Below are 15,827 nucleotides of genomic sequence, written 5' to 3'. Positions count from 1 at the left end.
CCTGTCTCTGGAATCCCAGGGTGCGCACTTGCAACTACATCTTGTCATGCGATTTACTTTGGGGCTGGGGAGGGAAAGGGGCGGCGCTGGAGCTGCTGACGACCTGGATGACTTCCTGCGAGGACCTGGAGCAAGGACCTTCCAGCCAGTGCCCCTCTCACTGACCTCGCGAAGAGGGTGGGACTCGGGGCTGGAAGGGATTCGGTTCCTAGGAAGCGACTCTTTCTTAAACGAACTAAGGCCCAAGAAAGGGTTAACTTTGCGCCCCACAGTGACTTTCATCATTGGCTCAGGGCACTGTCAGTCAGAATTCTGGGGCAGGGTTTGCGGGTCCATCTGCGGAATGCCTGGGGCCCCGCACTTGCCCCTCACCCCCCACTTCGCTTCGCTCAGGGATGCACCCACCGCCCCATCGGGATGCAGACAATTTTCCGGGCCTGGAGGAGGACCTTGGGGTGTCCTGGCCCCCGCTCACGCCAGCGGCCTGGCTGCCTGATGGATGGTGATGATTATATAACAGAGCTAATGGGCAGGGCCGTGCCAGCTCGGAACACTCCGCTCCTCCTCGACGCTGCCCAGGGCCTGGCACCCACCGCACAGAGCCCGCTGCCCGGCTCTCCCACCTCCATCCAGGGCGAGAGACTCCGGGGCCGCCTCCCCCGGCGGCCCTGGGTTTAAGTCATGGGATGAGGCGGCACCGGGCGGGGAGCCCGGCTGGCACGCAGCGGATCTGGGGTCAGCCTGCAGAGGGTGGTTTTACCAGCATCTCTCGAGGACTGTGAGGCCCACCGGGCCCTTCCAACCTGTCCTTGGAACTTAAGAGCCCATAGAGGTGGGGGCGGGGTCGCAAAGGGAAAGAAGTTTGGGAAAGGTCCTGGGGCAGGAACGGGGAGGCTGGGCGAGGGGCAGGGGGAGGGACTCTTATCCTGACAGGACTCCCGCCTTCCCCACTGGAGGGTTTGGAAAAACTGAGCAGGCGGCTGGGGCTTGGCTGGAAAGCCCGCAGCCCACCCTCCCGGGACACAAGGCTGGGGAGCGCGGGGGGTAGGGGGGGCGGAGAGAGCGCGACCCCGGGAGGGCGTGGCCTCTTTGGGGACTTGGGGCCCAAGGGCTAGGTCCCTGGGGAGGGGGTTCCTGGCGCTGTCTCCCTGCAGTGTGTCCCCCCCCTTCTCCTCCGCCCACCCACCACTTCCTCCTCCCGGCTCCAGTCCTGCTGACTCGGGCAGACTTAACTCCTTCCGCGCCGGCCAGAGGGACGCCGAGGTGGGGACGCCTTGGGGGAGGGCGGGACTGCCGACCCCACGCCCCCCGCAGTTTAACACCTCGTAGCCCGGAACGCGACCTCAGAATGTGGGGGGTTCCCAGCCCTGGAAGGTTGCCTGGGGCCCGATGAGCGACCCACAACACCAGGCACCTGAGAGCTGCCTCATCCAGTCCTTTCTCCGGCCAACTCGTACCTGTCTGCCCTCCCCGCTCCCAGTCTTCTGGGTCCCTCCCTCCCTCCGCTCTCCCGTCACTTTCCCTCCCTCGCCCCTTCTCTTCCCGCCCGCCCCCCCCCCCCCCCCGCATTATAGGGTCCTGGACGTTAGAGGCTGAGGGGAACCCTGAAGCGTGGGCTCTGTAGCCGCCTCCGCATCCTGCCTGCGAGGCCAGCGCTGGGAAACCACGCCTCTCTCACCTCCGGGGCCTACTGCACCCACGGGGGGGGGGGGGGGCGCAGCTACCCACGGAGGCAGGTAATGCCGGCCTCCCTCAGCTCCAGCCAGGACAAGGGCCGCAGTGATCAAAAAGGCTAAGTTCTCCACAACACCCCTTCTCCATCAGATTTTTTTAAATGATGTATTTTTATTGATTTCAGAGAGGAAGGGGAGAGGGAGAGGAAGAGAGAGGGAGAGAGTGAGACAAACATCAATGATGAGAGAAAACCAGCGATCAGCTGCCTCCTGCAAGCCCACGCTGGAATCGAGCCCGCAACCCTGGCATGTGCCCTGACCGGGAATCCAACCGTGACCTCCTGGCTCATAGGTCGATGCTCAAACCCTGAGCCACCAGGGCCGGGCTCCACTATCAGATCAGCCCTCCAATTATGCTGTGAATGCCTGGCGGAGGGAAGGACCTCCGACCAGGCAGGAACGGGTTAACGGAGCTACCGGGCTCCAGGGCCAGGTGAGGCGCCGCCTTTCTGGGTGCCCCGCGCGTGGGTGGGGAATTGGAGGGAGAATGACCCTCGAGCTGCTTTTGCCCCCTGGTGGCCAGGCGTGGCTTAGCCGTCTCTTGCCGAAGCCAGTTTGGGTGGAGCCGCGAAGGGCTGGGGAGACAGCTTCCGTCCTCCCGAGGCCCCTTTGGGGGAAAAGAGTGGCCTCTGGATGGGCTAATGGAGTGAGGGAGCCCCGCAGGCCCTGCCGTGCCAGCCCGAGTCAGCAGGCCGCCTCAGCCACCCAGATCCTGGCCTAAGGGACTCCACCCGTGGGTCCCAGGTGCCAGACCCCTGCAGGAGGGAAGGGAAAGAAAGAAGACATAGGCCAAAACAGAAGTCCTCCCAAGGTTTAGACCTAACAGAGAGCTCCATAGAGGGAAGCTGCCCTCACCTTCTCTTCTTTCTGTGCCCTTCAGGCCTCAGCACCAAGCTCACACCTCAGGCCAGGCTTCCCAGCTCCTGCGGAGACAGGCCAGTCAGCCAGGACAAGTGAAATAGGGAAACTGAGACAAATAGGTAAATGGCCAAGCAGTTTACCGCCACCCGGTAAATTGCAAAATCCTATCTTCCCTAACCAAGGATACTTGGGAATAAATGGTTTTCACTACTCCCCAACCAGAGGACAAATAGCTTAAATTACCCTATTCAGGGAGACAGAGAGAACTCCAATTAGTGCCATTGTGCCCACTAGTTCAGGGAGTAAATCTCATTTTTGTCACATCGGTATAAAACTCATCAATATCCTATTGAGACCCTCCTGTGAAGTCTCCCCTAAACTCCCAGCCTTTAAAACCTTTGAGAGCCCTAACTGGTTTGGCTCAGTGGATAGAGCGTCGGCCTGCGGACTGAAGGGTCCCGGGTTCGATTCCGGTCAAGGGCACGTACCTTGGTTGCGGGCACATCCCCAGTAGGAGGTGTGCAGGAGGCAGCTGATCGATGTTTCTCTCTCATTGACGTTTCTGACTCTCTATCTCTCTCCCTTCCTCTCTGTAAGAAATCAATAAAATATATTTAAAAAAAAAAAAAAAAAAAAAAAAAAAAAAAAAAACCTTTGAGAGCCCTAGCTGGTTTGGCTCTGAATAGAGCATCGGCCTGCAGACTGAAGGGCCCCAAGTTCAATTCCAGTCAAGGGCACATGCCTGGGTTGCGGGCTTAATCCCCAGTAGAGGGTGTGCAGGAGGCAACCGATCAATGATTCTCTCTCATCATTGATGTTTCTATCTCTCCCTCTCTCTTCTTCTCTGAGATCAATAAAAAATATATATATTGGAAAAAAAAAAACCTTCAAGAGCGAGGCTCACTCTCCCTCTGCGGAGCAAGCCTATGGCTTGCTTTCCTCTCAGGCCTGCATCTTCTAAACTCTCAGGGTCCCCAGGAGACTTGCAACAAGTGGAGCAATGGGCAGCGACAGCTGGTCCCCAGCTTCCCCCCTGAACCTGTCCTCAACGTCCCTTTTCTCTGACTTTCTAAAGAACCAAAGCAGCCCGGCCCAGCTCCCTCCTGTTGCCTCTTCCTACCCTAAGCCCTTGTGTCACTGTCCCAGCTTTAATGAACACACTCTCACCACCACCTGGACATGTGTGAAATCTTTCCTGCACAGAGTCCTACATCCTCCAGGCCGGCCGAGCAGACCCGCTCCAGGCCCGGTTCTTGCTAACCACCAGCTTCCTTCCCCTCCACCCAGACACCCTCTGAGCTTCTCCCCATAACAGGACCCTCCTGAGGGATTCTAGGTGCTTCCAACCACTTCCTCTCACCCTGCTCAAGGCTGAGTCCATTCCCTCTCTATCCAGAAGCCTCCTGGGTTAGTGAAGGCCCCTTTTTAGTAGTAAACTGCCTTACTTTCCCCCACCTCCCTAGTCCCCAGGATCCTCATCTAAGACTGTCTTTTGCACAGGCAATTCTGGCTACTTGTTGACTGTGATGTCTGAATCCACATGTACCATTTCCTCCAGGAATCCTTCCTCACCAACCCCACCTACTTATTTATTCAATGACTACTGAATGTGCTGGGGCATGGGACTAGACAAAAGGTGCATTGCTGGTGCCCTAACCGGTTTAGCTCAGTGGATAGAGCGTTGGCCTGCCAGACTGAGGGGTCCCAGGTTTGATTCTGGTCAAGGGCATGTACCTTGGTTGCAGGCACATCCCCAGTAGGAGGTGTGCAGGAGGCAGCTGATTGATGTTTCTCTCTCATTGATGTTTCTAACTCTCTCTCCCTCTCCCTTCCTTTCTGTGAAAAATCAATCAATATATATATTTTTTAAAAAGTGCATGCTGGTAAACAAGACAGACATGGTCCCTGCCCTCAGAGATCCCACAGTCTAGTTGGGGACAAACGACAAGTAAATGGGCAATTTCAGTTCCGTGTCACGGAGACGTGAGGAGCACCTTAGTCCAGGCGTGGGAGTCTGAGAAAGTTTCCTGCAGGAAACAGCATCTGAGCTGAGGCTGATTCCAGCCTGGGATGAGGTCTGACTGGGCTCAGTGCCTCTCACCTACGGAACCTACAGAACAAGATCCCAGCAAGGACTCTTCACCAGGTGTTATGCAATATCTCTAAGGATGCATTCTCAAACAACCCATTCAAAAATTTTTTTTAGCCCTAGCTGGTTTGGTGAACTGAAAGGTCCCAGGTTCGATTCCGGTCAAGGGCACATGCCCAGTGTTGTGGGCTTGATCCCCAGTAGGGGACTTGCAGGAGGCAGCCGATCCATGATGCTCTCATCATGAATGTTTCTGTCTCTCTCTCCCTCTTCCTTCCTCTCTGAAATCAGTAAAAATATTTTTTTTTAATTTTAAATATATTTTTATTGATTTCAGAGAGAAAGGGAGAGGGGGAAAGAGAGAAACATCAATGATGAGAATCATTGATCAGTTGCCTCCTTCATGCACTTTGGAAATGGTACATGTGGATTCAGACATCACAGTCAACAAGTAGCCAGAATTGCCTGTGCAAAAGACAGTCTTAGATGAGGATCCTGGGGACTGGGGAGATGGGGGAAAGTAAGGCAGTTTACTATTAAAAAGGGGCCTTCACTAACCCAGGAGGCTTCTGGATAGAGGGGGAATGGACTCAGCCTTGAGCAGGGTGAGAGGAAGTGGTTGGAAGCACCTGCATCCACTCTGGGGATCGAGCCCACAACCCAGGCATGTGCCTTGACAAGGAATCGAGCCGTGACCTCCTGGTTCATAGGTCAATGCTCATCCACTGAGCCATGCCAGCTGGGCTCAAATAACCACCTTCCTCCTTTTCTTTTTTAATCCTCACCTGAGGATATTTTCCCATAGGGAAAGACAGAGAGATATCGATGTGAGAGAAACGCATCGACTGGTTGCCTCTTGCATGCACTTTGACCAGGGGCTGGGCCAGGAAGGAGCCTGCAACCAAGGTACATGCCCTTGACCAGAATCGAACCCAGACCCTTCGGTCCACAGACCAACGCTCTATCCACTGAGCAACACCAGCCAGGGCAAATAACCCATTTTTAATAAACTCTGAGTCCCATAAGAAAGAAGACTGGCCTGAAAGTCACAAGTGTGTAACCTTGGCCTATGCACTCCCTGCCTTAGTGTCTTCAAATGTAAAAGAAGAGGGTTGGATGAGTTTATCTTCTCTTCTTTATCAGGAAGATATTAAATAGATGGAGTAAATAGCAGGCTTGATCTGTTGAGAGAAAAACACGCCCTTCGCTCGGGTCGGCGTGGGGAGGGAGGGCAGAGTTCAGAGCCCAGGAAAGGCTATCAGAGGCTCCAGAGAAAGTGACCGAAGTCACCTCCTGCTCCTCACTCTTTACATCACCTGCACTGCCTTCCGCGATCATGCTGAGACGGTGCTCACAGGGTAGATTTAGTCACTGCATGACTGTCTTGTATGCAGCACTCTAAGGCAAGCATGTCAAACTCAAAGGCTAACACGGGCCCAATAAACAAGATTTAAGTTTACGTGGGCCACAAACAAACAAAAGCTTCCATTTTCATAGAAACGTAAGTTTATTTCGATGGGGACATGCTGAATACAAAGGGGTGAAATAAATGTCATCATTAACATAAAATAATATAACATTTTAATAAACATTAATATTTTTTCTTGAACATTAACTTACCAGACACTGAATAACTGCACAAATTAATAAGCGTAAAGCAAATAAACCTATTTTTCTTGTTCTCCGAAAGCGAAATATTTCCTGTTGCACACACCAAACAAGTCAGTACAAGACTAATGACGTGGCCATGGGCTCTAAAATATTCGCTGCTAGTGTTAGTGGAGAGAAATGGTGCGCCTGCGCGTAAGGCATGTAAGGGAAATGAATGCAACACGATTGTAGTCATCAGTCATTAGTGAACGTTGTAGTTCGTTGTTAATAATTATGTATAACAGGATATTGTAAAAATTAAGTTATGACATTTTTATTAAAACGTTTCTTACATACCGTTACATTGGCTGGGCCGCAAAAATATTCTTTGTGGCCCTAGCTGGTTTGGCTCAGTGGATAGAGCATCAGCCTGCGGACTGAAGGGTGCCAGGTTCGATTCCGGTCAAGGGCACATGCCTGGGTTGCGGGCTTGATCCCCATTAGGGGATCTGCAGGAGACAGACAATCAATGATTCTCCCTCATCATTGATGTTTCTATCTCTCTTTCCCTCTCCCTTCCTCTCTGAAATCAATAAAGATATATTTAAAAAAAATATTCGTTGTGGGCTGCATGCGGCCCATGGGCCACGAGTTTGACATGCTTGCTCTAGGGCTTTTATCTTAAGAGATGGATGTTCACAGGTGAGGAAACTGAGGCCCCAGTGGTGAAAGGACTTACCTAAAGTCACGTGGCTGGTGAGTGACAGCTGCAAGAGGCACCAGGGTCTCCTAATTCCTGGTCCAGACTCCAGGACACACAGCACTTACTTCCAACTTTCTGCTGGATTTCTCCCTACCTCTGGCTCCCCTCCCCGTGCAGCCCTGCGACCTGGGAAGGCAGGCCTGGCCTCCTTATCTGAGCAGAGCCAGGAATGCTGGGACCATATCTCCCTGCCCCTGCTCTCTCATCCTGTCGCTATCAGGCCGCATCTCAAAAGGCATCCCTGGATTGTGGAAAAGGCCCTGGGCCAGACATCTTCCCAGTCCATGAGGGAGGGAAAGCCTGCTCTGTGACTCCGAGCAAGCTGAGGAGCTTCCCTGGGCCTCCTTGTCTCCATCTGCTCAGACCTGTCACCAGTCCTCCTCTCAGGGTGTTTATAACTTGAAGTCCCCAATGACTGACTGGTTCTCAGAGGTAGAACCCTGAGGTAAGGAGGAAAGCTCAGTGTTTTGGTCTTTTTGGCAGGATCTCACCGCCTCAGCCGCATCTGCTCTAGCCCCAGAGATGGGAGTGCTGCTTAATGGGGAACCCACACGTGGGCACCATGATGTATTCTGTGAAAACTACAGGACCTGGCCCGGGCCGGTGTACTCAGTGGTTAGAGCACCAGCCCTAACCAATGTATAACAGGGTATTGTAAAAATTAAGTTTTTGCACCGAGGGTTTGTGGGTCCTCAGGACAGGTGCAGGAGGCAACCAATCTCTCTCTCTTTCTCTCTCCCTGGCATTGATGTTTCTTTCTCTCCCTGCCTCTCTCCCTCCCTTCCACTCTCTCTGGAAAAAATACCCTTGGGTGAGAGTAACAACAAAAAGTTACAAGATATGTAACCTGAAAATATTCTGGGGTCCCACAACCCAAATACCAAATATTGAAAATAATTTCAAGAAGGAATCCCAATTTCTACTTGTATCCCTTGAAGGCAATCTAACTCGTAACCTACAGCACCATTCCTTCCAGTTCCCCTTCCTGCTCCCACCCTGCTATATCGTGATCGCGGGGGTACTCTGCAAACCCTCCCTCAGCCGCTCTCACCTCTGCCCTCTGTGTCACCAGCAGAGCCTTGCCCTCTCCCTACTCACTGTCACCTCCTCGCCCTGTGACTGGCTCAGCCTCTCAGGTTTCATCCTTTTCTTTTTTCCTTCACTCACTACCCAGACCTTTCCTCACACACAGGAAAGCCGCCTCAGCAGCCCTCGCTCTCCCGTCTTCTCCCCCAGTTCTCATTACGGGAAGCCCTGGAACTGAGTCACCCAGGTTTCCAACAACAGGAGAAGCATGAAGTCACCTGAGGCTGAGAGGAGGCAGGCAGAGGGAGGCCTAGAGCAGTCAATGACGAATAAGTTTTTACCTATAACATCACAGGGTGCCTGCCCTGAAGGAGCTCAGAGATGGGGACCATTGAAGACCAGTAAGAGATGATAAATGGTTAAAGGATGTGGCTTCATGCGACCAGTGCGGGCTGTGTCCTCAGAGAAACCTGGTGGAGAACAAAGAGACTGACCTCCGTTTTGGGGAGCACAGCGGTCTTGGTGAGGTCACTAAGGGAGCAAGAGCAGGAGGAATCACAGGTTTTGGTGGGAAAGGGTCTCAGAAACCAACGACCTAGTCCAAATACTTTCTGATGCTCCACTCGCTGCCAACATCCCTGCGAGCAATGTACCCACATCTGAGGGCCTCTCGTTGTGGGGCACCTACTGCCCCCCCAGGCAGCCCCTGACATTTACGACCACCTGTTTTCCCTTCCCTTAGGCTGAAGTCTACCTTTCAGTGGTGCCCACTCATTGTGGACTTGAAAAGGGAGAGCTAGGCCCTGGCCAGTGTTGCTCAGTGGATAGAGCATGAGCCTGCGGATTGAAGGGTCCCGGGTTCTATTCCGGTCAAGGGCACATGCCCGGGTTGTGGGCTCGATCCCCAGTGGGGGGTGTGCAGGAGGGAGCCGATCAATGATTCTCTCTCATCATTGATGTTTCTATCTCTCTTCCTCTCTCTTTCTCTCTCTGAAATCAATAAAAATATTTTTTAAAAGAAAAGAGAGGATAGGAGGAAAGCTGCAGAGAGGTTTGAACATAAGTGCAGGGACAAATGGGAAGCAAGAAAGAGATGCCGAGAGACGAGAAAGCTGAGCGCAAGGAGTATGTGCAGATGCAGGAGGGGGCGGCGGGCAGAAAAAAAGGTTTGCAGGAGAAACTGATGACGTGCAACTGAGAAACTGTTGCCATGGTGATGGGTCCAGAGGAGGGAGGAGAAATAGAAATCGGATTATGAGCTGGGGGAGAGAGGAAGGGGGTGTTCAAGACCCAGAAGCAATGCCCCCACACCAGGCCCTTCCCACACCAGGCCCTCCCACCAGACCCCCTTCTACCCTTGAGGAATAGCTTTCTCAGAGGCCCCCAAGGCCAGACCAGGGGTGCTGCAGTCCTGGAGGAGTCAGGCCTCTGGAACCCCCTCCCTCCTCTCCTGGGTGAGAGTAGATCTGCACCCCACCCCCAACATGCCTCATGGCCCTGGAAACGCTCTCTGCATCAACCCTCTTCCTCTCCTTCTACCTCTTCATCAGAAGCTCAAAGTGAAGGGGGAGGGGGAGAGACTTGTTTTAAGCACCTACTATGTGCCAAACACTGCATTGGGCCCTTTGTGCCTGGTTTCATTCAGTCCTCACCACAGCCCTGGGGTAGGTTTACCACCTCCACGAATAGACACAGGAAACTGAGATCAAGGTCCCAGGCTGGACAGGGGCAGGCAGAGCTGGGGTGTGGCCCTGGCCCTGGCTCACCTGCTTCAGCCGTCCCTGCTGGCCCTGCCTCCTGCACAGCCGTGCCCCACTCCTGCGGCCCCTACACCCTGCCTGCACAGGGTGGCCGGATGTGAACTGCCGGGGCCTTGAGGCAAATATGCCACAGACAGTGAGACTGGGCTCAGTAGGAAGCGGGGCAGCTCAGGGCTCAGGGCTGGGGGTGGGAGGCACAGAGCCCTGGGCTGAGCTGAAGGAACAGGTCCAGCAAGGCCTGTGGGAGCCCTGCGGGCAGCACTCGCTGAGCCTGTGAGCCGAGCAGCTACAGGGGGAAGCCCCTCCCCACCTTGGGCTTCTGCACAAACAGCAGTTCTGTAAAGGGCACTGCCTCTGATGTGCAGATCAAACAGGGCCTGGGAGGTGGAAGAAGGCAGGGTTCAAGGGCATGTGTCGTCTTGGGTAGCTATGCCAAGACCGCCCCCCCGCCCGAGTTTGGGGGGGCTCCAAAAGGTGGGGGTCTGGTTCATCATAACCTGCTCTTCCTCCTGGTGGAGACCTTAAAACACCCACCTGTTCTCTCCAGGGACTGGCTAGAACAGCTGTGGGCAAACTACGGCCCGCTGGCCAGATCCGGCTGTTCTATGCGGTTCTCTTGCTCTCCCCTCTGCTCCTTTACTTTGAATTTATATTAGTTCACACAAACACTCCATCCATGCTTTTGTTCCAGCCCTCCAGTCCAGTTTAAGAACCCATTGTGGCCCTCCAGTCAAAAAGTTTGCCCACCCCTGGGCTAGAACCATATCCTAACCTGGGAGGCAGGGGGCGGGGGGGGGGGTTGGGGGGGCGTCAGAAATGGCTGGACCCCAAGGCTAAAGGTCACAGTTCTATTGGGTCCCTTGTCCACTGGACTCCAGAGGTTCTGGGTCCCTGCCCCACAGCCCATAGCAGTTAGAGGGGAATAGAGCTGCTATAGCGGCAGGCCAGTCAGCCAGGACAGGCAGAACAGGGAAACAGGCAGACAGACAGCAGTTGGCAGCCATCTAGAAAATCCTATCTTCCCCAAACCAGGAACACTTAAGAGAAACGGTTGTGCCCTAGCTTGTGTTGCTCAGTGGATAGAGCGTCAGCTTGCAGACTGAAGGGTCCTGGGTTGGATTCCAGTCAAGGGCACATGCCAGGGTTGAGGGCTCCATCCCTAATAGGGGGCGTGCAGGAAGCAGCTGATCAGTGATTCTCTCTCATCATTGATGTTTCTTTCTCTCTCCCTCTTTCTTCCTCTCTGAAATCAGTAAAAATATATATTTTTTTGAAAAAGAGTAAATGGTTTTCACTTCTCCTCCCCAACCAGAGGGTAAAGAGCTTAAATCACCCTATTCAGGGAGAGACAGCAGAAATCCAACTAGTGCCATTTGCCAACCATACCCATGGACAGATGAAGTTAAGAGGATAAACCTCATTTTTGGTACATCTGCATAAAGCTGATAAAGATTCTATTGAACCTCCCCTAAGACTTGCCCTAACACCCGCCTTTAAAACCCCTCGAAAGCAAGGTCTAGAGCTGGCTCTCCCTTCCAGAGCACCCCACGCCTCCCTCCCTGCTTCCCCGCAGGCATCATCCCCTAGACTAGGGACAGCACAAGGCTTGCACCAGGGCAGCAGTGGGCCGCAGCAGCTGGTCCCAGGAAACCCCGTTTCTCCTCCAGCCCAAGCCTGTCCCAAGGCCCCTATCCCTGGCCTCTCAGTGAGCCGACGCAGCCCACCTGGCCCGCTCCCCAGCCCTCCTGGTCTCACTGTCCCAGCTGTAACAAACATCCTCAACACTCACCTGGACGTGTGGTGCAACTTTCCTGCACGAAGTCAAGAACCCACAGACTCACGGCTGGCCTGGGGCAGACTCCCCAAGGCCAGGCACCCTTCCCGGAGACTTCCTCCTTAGGCCTGAAGGAAGGGGATTCAGATTAACTCACTCCTGTTGCCTCAGTTCACATCTCATCACCCCACCAACACCCCAGGACGTCCTTCCCATCGTCCTTCCGGGCGCCCAGCATTAGTTCCCACAGACAAGGCAGGAGGGGCCCAGCCCCAGCCCAAAACATCCAAAGGACTGCAGGGAGGGAGAGAAAAGACACTTCCCTACCTCCTCCTCCTCACCTGCTCCCCAGACTGCCTGCCCGCAGCCCCTCATGGAATCCCAAATCCCATTCCACCAGACCGCAGCCCCACATTCTTGCCCTGCCCAGTCCCTCTCATTCCCATCTTCCCTCCCAGACAGGCCGAATCCAAGAAGCACATTCCAAATCCTCCCCGCGCCCCCTCCCGCCCAGGACTGGTCTGCTGCGGAATGGACTCCCAGAAGGCTTCTTTCGGTGCCTGGGGTGCCACTCCCTGCGGGCTCTTTCCTATTTTCTTTTCTTTTTTAAAATATAATTTTATTGATTTCAAGGAGAAAGGGAGGGAGAGAGAGAGAGAAGCATCAGTGATGAGAGAATCATTGATTGGCTGCCTCCTGCACAACCCCTACTGGGGATTGAGCCCAGGACCTGGGCATGTGCCCTGACCAGGAATCAAAATGTGACCTCCTGGTTCATAGGTCCACGCTCAGGCACGGAGCCACACTGGCCAGGCTCTTATTTTCTTTTAGGGAAGATTATCGGTCCTCTAGCGGCTCCTCCTCTGCCGTGAATATTGGGTCCAGGCTCTGTCCTTGGCCTGCCTTCCCCCTGGGCATGCCCTGCTCTCCAAGGCTGCAGCCCTTGCACCTGAGCCTCCGACCACACCTCACCTCGGTGTCCAGGTGCCAACTCCGCACATTCAAAACAGAGATGTCCTCCTTCTGCCCCCAGTCTGCTCCCCACCACCGCTGCGGCTTCAGCCAGCAAAGGGCAGCAGCCAGCCAGCGGCTCAAGCCAGGCCCCGCCCGAGACATCCTTAACTCCGCTCCACCCCCCACCCCGCCCTGAAAACAACCACCCAAAGTCTCCTCTGTTAACATCTTTTGCCTAGAATCTCATCTCAACAGCATGTCAGGAGACACCCCAGATGGCTCTCAGACCCAGCTGGTGTGGCTCCATGGTTTAGCATTGAGGCAGCAATCAGTGATTCTCTCTCATTGATGTTTCTATCTCTTCCTCTCTGAAATCAATAAAAATGTATTTTAAAAGGAAAAAACAAACAACCCAGAGGTTGAGCGGCAACCCATGAACCAAGAGGTCACTGGTTCGATTCCCGGTCAGGGCACATGCCCAGGTTGCTGGCTCGATCCAGTAGGGGGCGTGCAGCCCATTCACTGGTATTTCTCTCTATCCCTCTCCCTTCCTCTCTCTAAAATTAATTTTAGAAAAATATTTTTTCAAATATATTTTATTGATTTTTTTACAGAGAGGAAGGGAGAGGGATAGAGAGTTAAAAACATCAATGAGAGAGAAACATCGATCAGCTGCCTCCTGCACACCCTCTACTGGGGATGTGCCCGCAACCAAGGTACATGCCCTTGACCGGAATCGAACCTGGGACCTTTCAGTCCGCAAGCCGACGCTCTATCCACTGAGCCAAACCAGCCAGGGCTAGAAAAAATATTTTTTAAAAATGTCTCTCAGCTGTTCATCCAACACATTGCAGCAAAAATCATCTTTATAAGACACAAATTTGATCATGATACTCTCCAGTTTAAAAACCCTTAAAGAGCTTCCTTTTATCCTCAGGATAAAAATTAGAATCCTTGCCTAACCAGTGTGGCTCAATGGATTGAGCATTGGCCTGCAGATCAAAGGGTCCCGGATTCAATTCCACTCAAGGGCATGTACCTCGGTTGCAGGCCCCTCTCCAGCCCCAGCCCTGGTCGAGGCTCATGCAGGAGGCAACCAATTGATGTGTTTCTCTCACATCAATACAATATTTCTCCCTGTCTATCCCTCTCTCTTCCACTCTCTCAAAAATCAATGGAAAAATATCCTCGGGTGAAGATTTTTAAAATAAATTAGAATCCTTCAAGGGATTTACAAAGTTCTTCACCTGGTCCCAACTTCTCCAGTGACTTCCCCCAATACTCCTCTACACCTTCAATGTGTCCATTCTCTAACCTTGAGCCTTTGCAGTTATCTCAGCCTAGAACAGTCTCCACCCCTTCTTCTGCCTTCACCCTGCTAACTGCTACTCAACTGTCAGGTCCTCACTTACCACTTCTTCCAGGAAGCCCTCCAGGACTCCCCAAGCCCAGGTAAGTGGCCCCTTCAGTGAGGAGCCTATTTGACAAGTCCTTTAACTTCTCTAACCTAGATTCCTCATTTATCAATAACAGTACCTACCTACAGAGTTGTTATGAGGATTAATCAAGAAAACGCATGGAGGAGTTAGCACAGTGCCTGGCATGGGGTTAGCACTCCATAAATAGCAGCTGTTATCAATTCTACTAAAATCCTGGTTCAGGGTAGTAGTGGATTCTTCAGTACCCCCCATTGGACCATAGTTTCAGGGAAAGCATTTCATTCACCTCTGAATACCCAGCACTTAGCAGTAATTAGTGGAAAGGCATTTAATAAACATTGATTGAATAAAATAATTCATGCTAATTCCGGCCATCATTACTTCTTGTATGGATTAGCTTAGCTCTCCTTCAGGTATTAAGAGCCTTAATTATCACACAATGAAGGCCCCACCTCTCTCACCACAAACTAAAGTAGGCTTCTCCCCTGCTGATACCCTCCTCCCGCCCCCCAGGCTCCTCTCTCTATGGAAAACATGATGGGCCAGGTCTTTGCATGGTAATTGCTCCTTCACATCCTTCCCAGGGCTCTGCCTGGGCTGCGCTGACCCCAGGCTGCCTCTACAAACCTCCAGCCCCTTAGCCTCAAATAGCCTTCCTCTTTGCTCATCTGGTAGAAAAAACAACTCCCCTTCCAACATCCGGGGCCAGACAGCATAGCCTGAGGTCCCAATGTCAAAGCTGGCCTTGGGGACGGATGTTGTTTGGCTCACAACGTGCGTTTTTATCATGTATATCCATTTAAATTTGAAAATAAGAACATTTTACCTAAAAATTCCGATTTCTGGCTTCTCTAGGAAAAGTGAGAAGGCATGGCTGCACACGGTGTCCTGACAGATCCCGGGCTGCTGCCCTCTCTCCAGCAGCCCCACTGTCACCTGCCCCCTTTGGCTAATCTTGTTACCTGCCTAGTCCTTCAAGACACCAGAGCTGATCTTGGCTGGGCGCTCAGTGGTTAGAGCGTCAGCCCTCAGACTGAAGGGTCCCAGGTTTGATTCCAGTCAGTGGCCCGGACTTCGGTTGCAGGCTGGATTCCCAGCCCTGGTCAGGGCACATGTGAAGGCAACCAATCAGAGTGTCTCTCTCACATCGATGTTTCTCTCTGTCTTTCCGTCTCTCCTCCACTCTCTCCAAGAATCAATGGAAAAATATCCTCGGGTGAGGATTAACAATCACAACAACAAGACACCAGGGGCTGCCCCTGGCTGCCCTTCCGTGGGTCACCCAGTGGCAATAGCGAGCCTGGCTTTCCCTCCTCAGCAGCCGTGTAGATGCCACCACTCCCCCTCCTGGCCCGTCCACGGGCCCCAGCTCTTCCAGGTCTCATCTTCATCCCACCTGACGTCCCTGAGCACCCTCAGTGCTCCCCCATCCCCTCCGTCACTCCCCTTCATAACTAGCCTAGATCGCCTTTCCATCCCTTCACTCGCGCTGATACCCTCAATTTCCAAACCTTGAAAACCCGAACTCTGAGTCAATACAACCTGACAAGTTTACAATTTCTCTATCCAAACTGTTGAGTAATTGGGAAAAAAACTCGCAAAATAGCAAGGTCAGTTAATTTTATGTGTCAACTGACGGGTCACGATACTTGCCAAGATACTTGGTCAAACATTCTGGGTGTATCTGGAAGGTGTGTTCTGTGAGGCTCACCTTAAGTCAGTGGCCTTGGAGGAAAGCAGATTAGTCCATAATGTGGTGGGTCTCGTCCAATCAGCTGAAGACCCTAAAAGAACCAACAAAGAAGGCGTCCTTCCAGCAGCTTTTGGACGTGAACTGC

This window comes from Plecotus auritus (genome assembly GCF_963455305.1).
Source record: "Plecotus auritus genome assembly, chromosome: 9".
NCBI lineage: Eukaryota > Metazoa > Chordata > Mammalia > Chiroptera > Vespertilionidae > Plecotus > Plecotus auritus.
The sequence above is the reverse complement of the archived record's forward strand: the minus strand, read 5'-3'. Positions refer to the sequence as shown.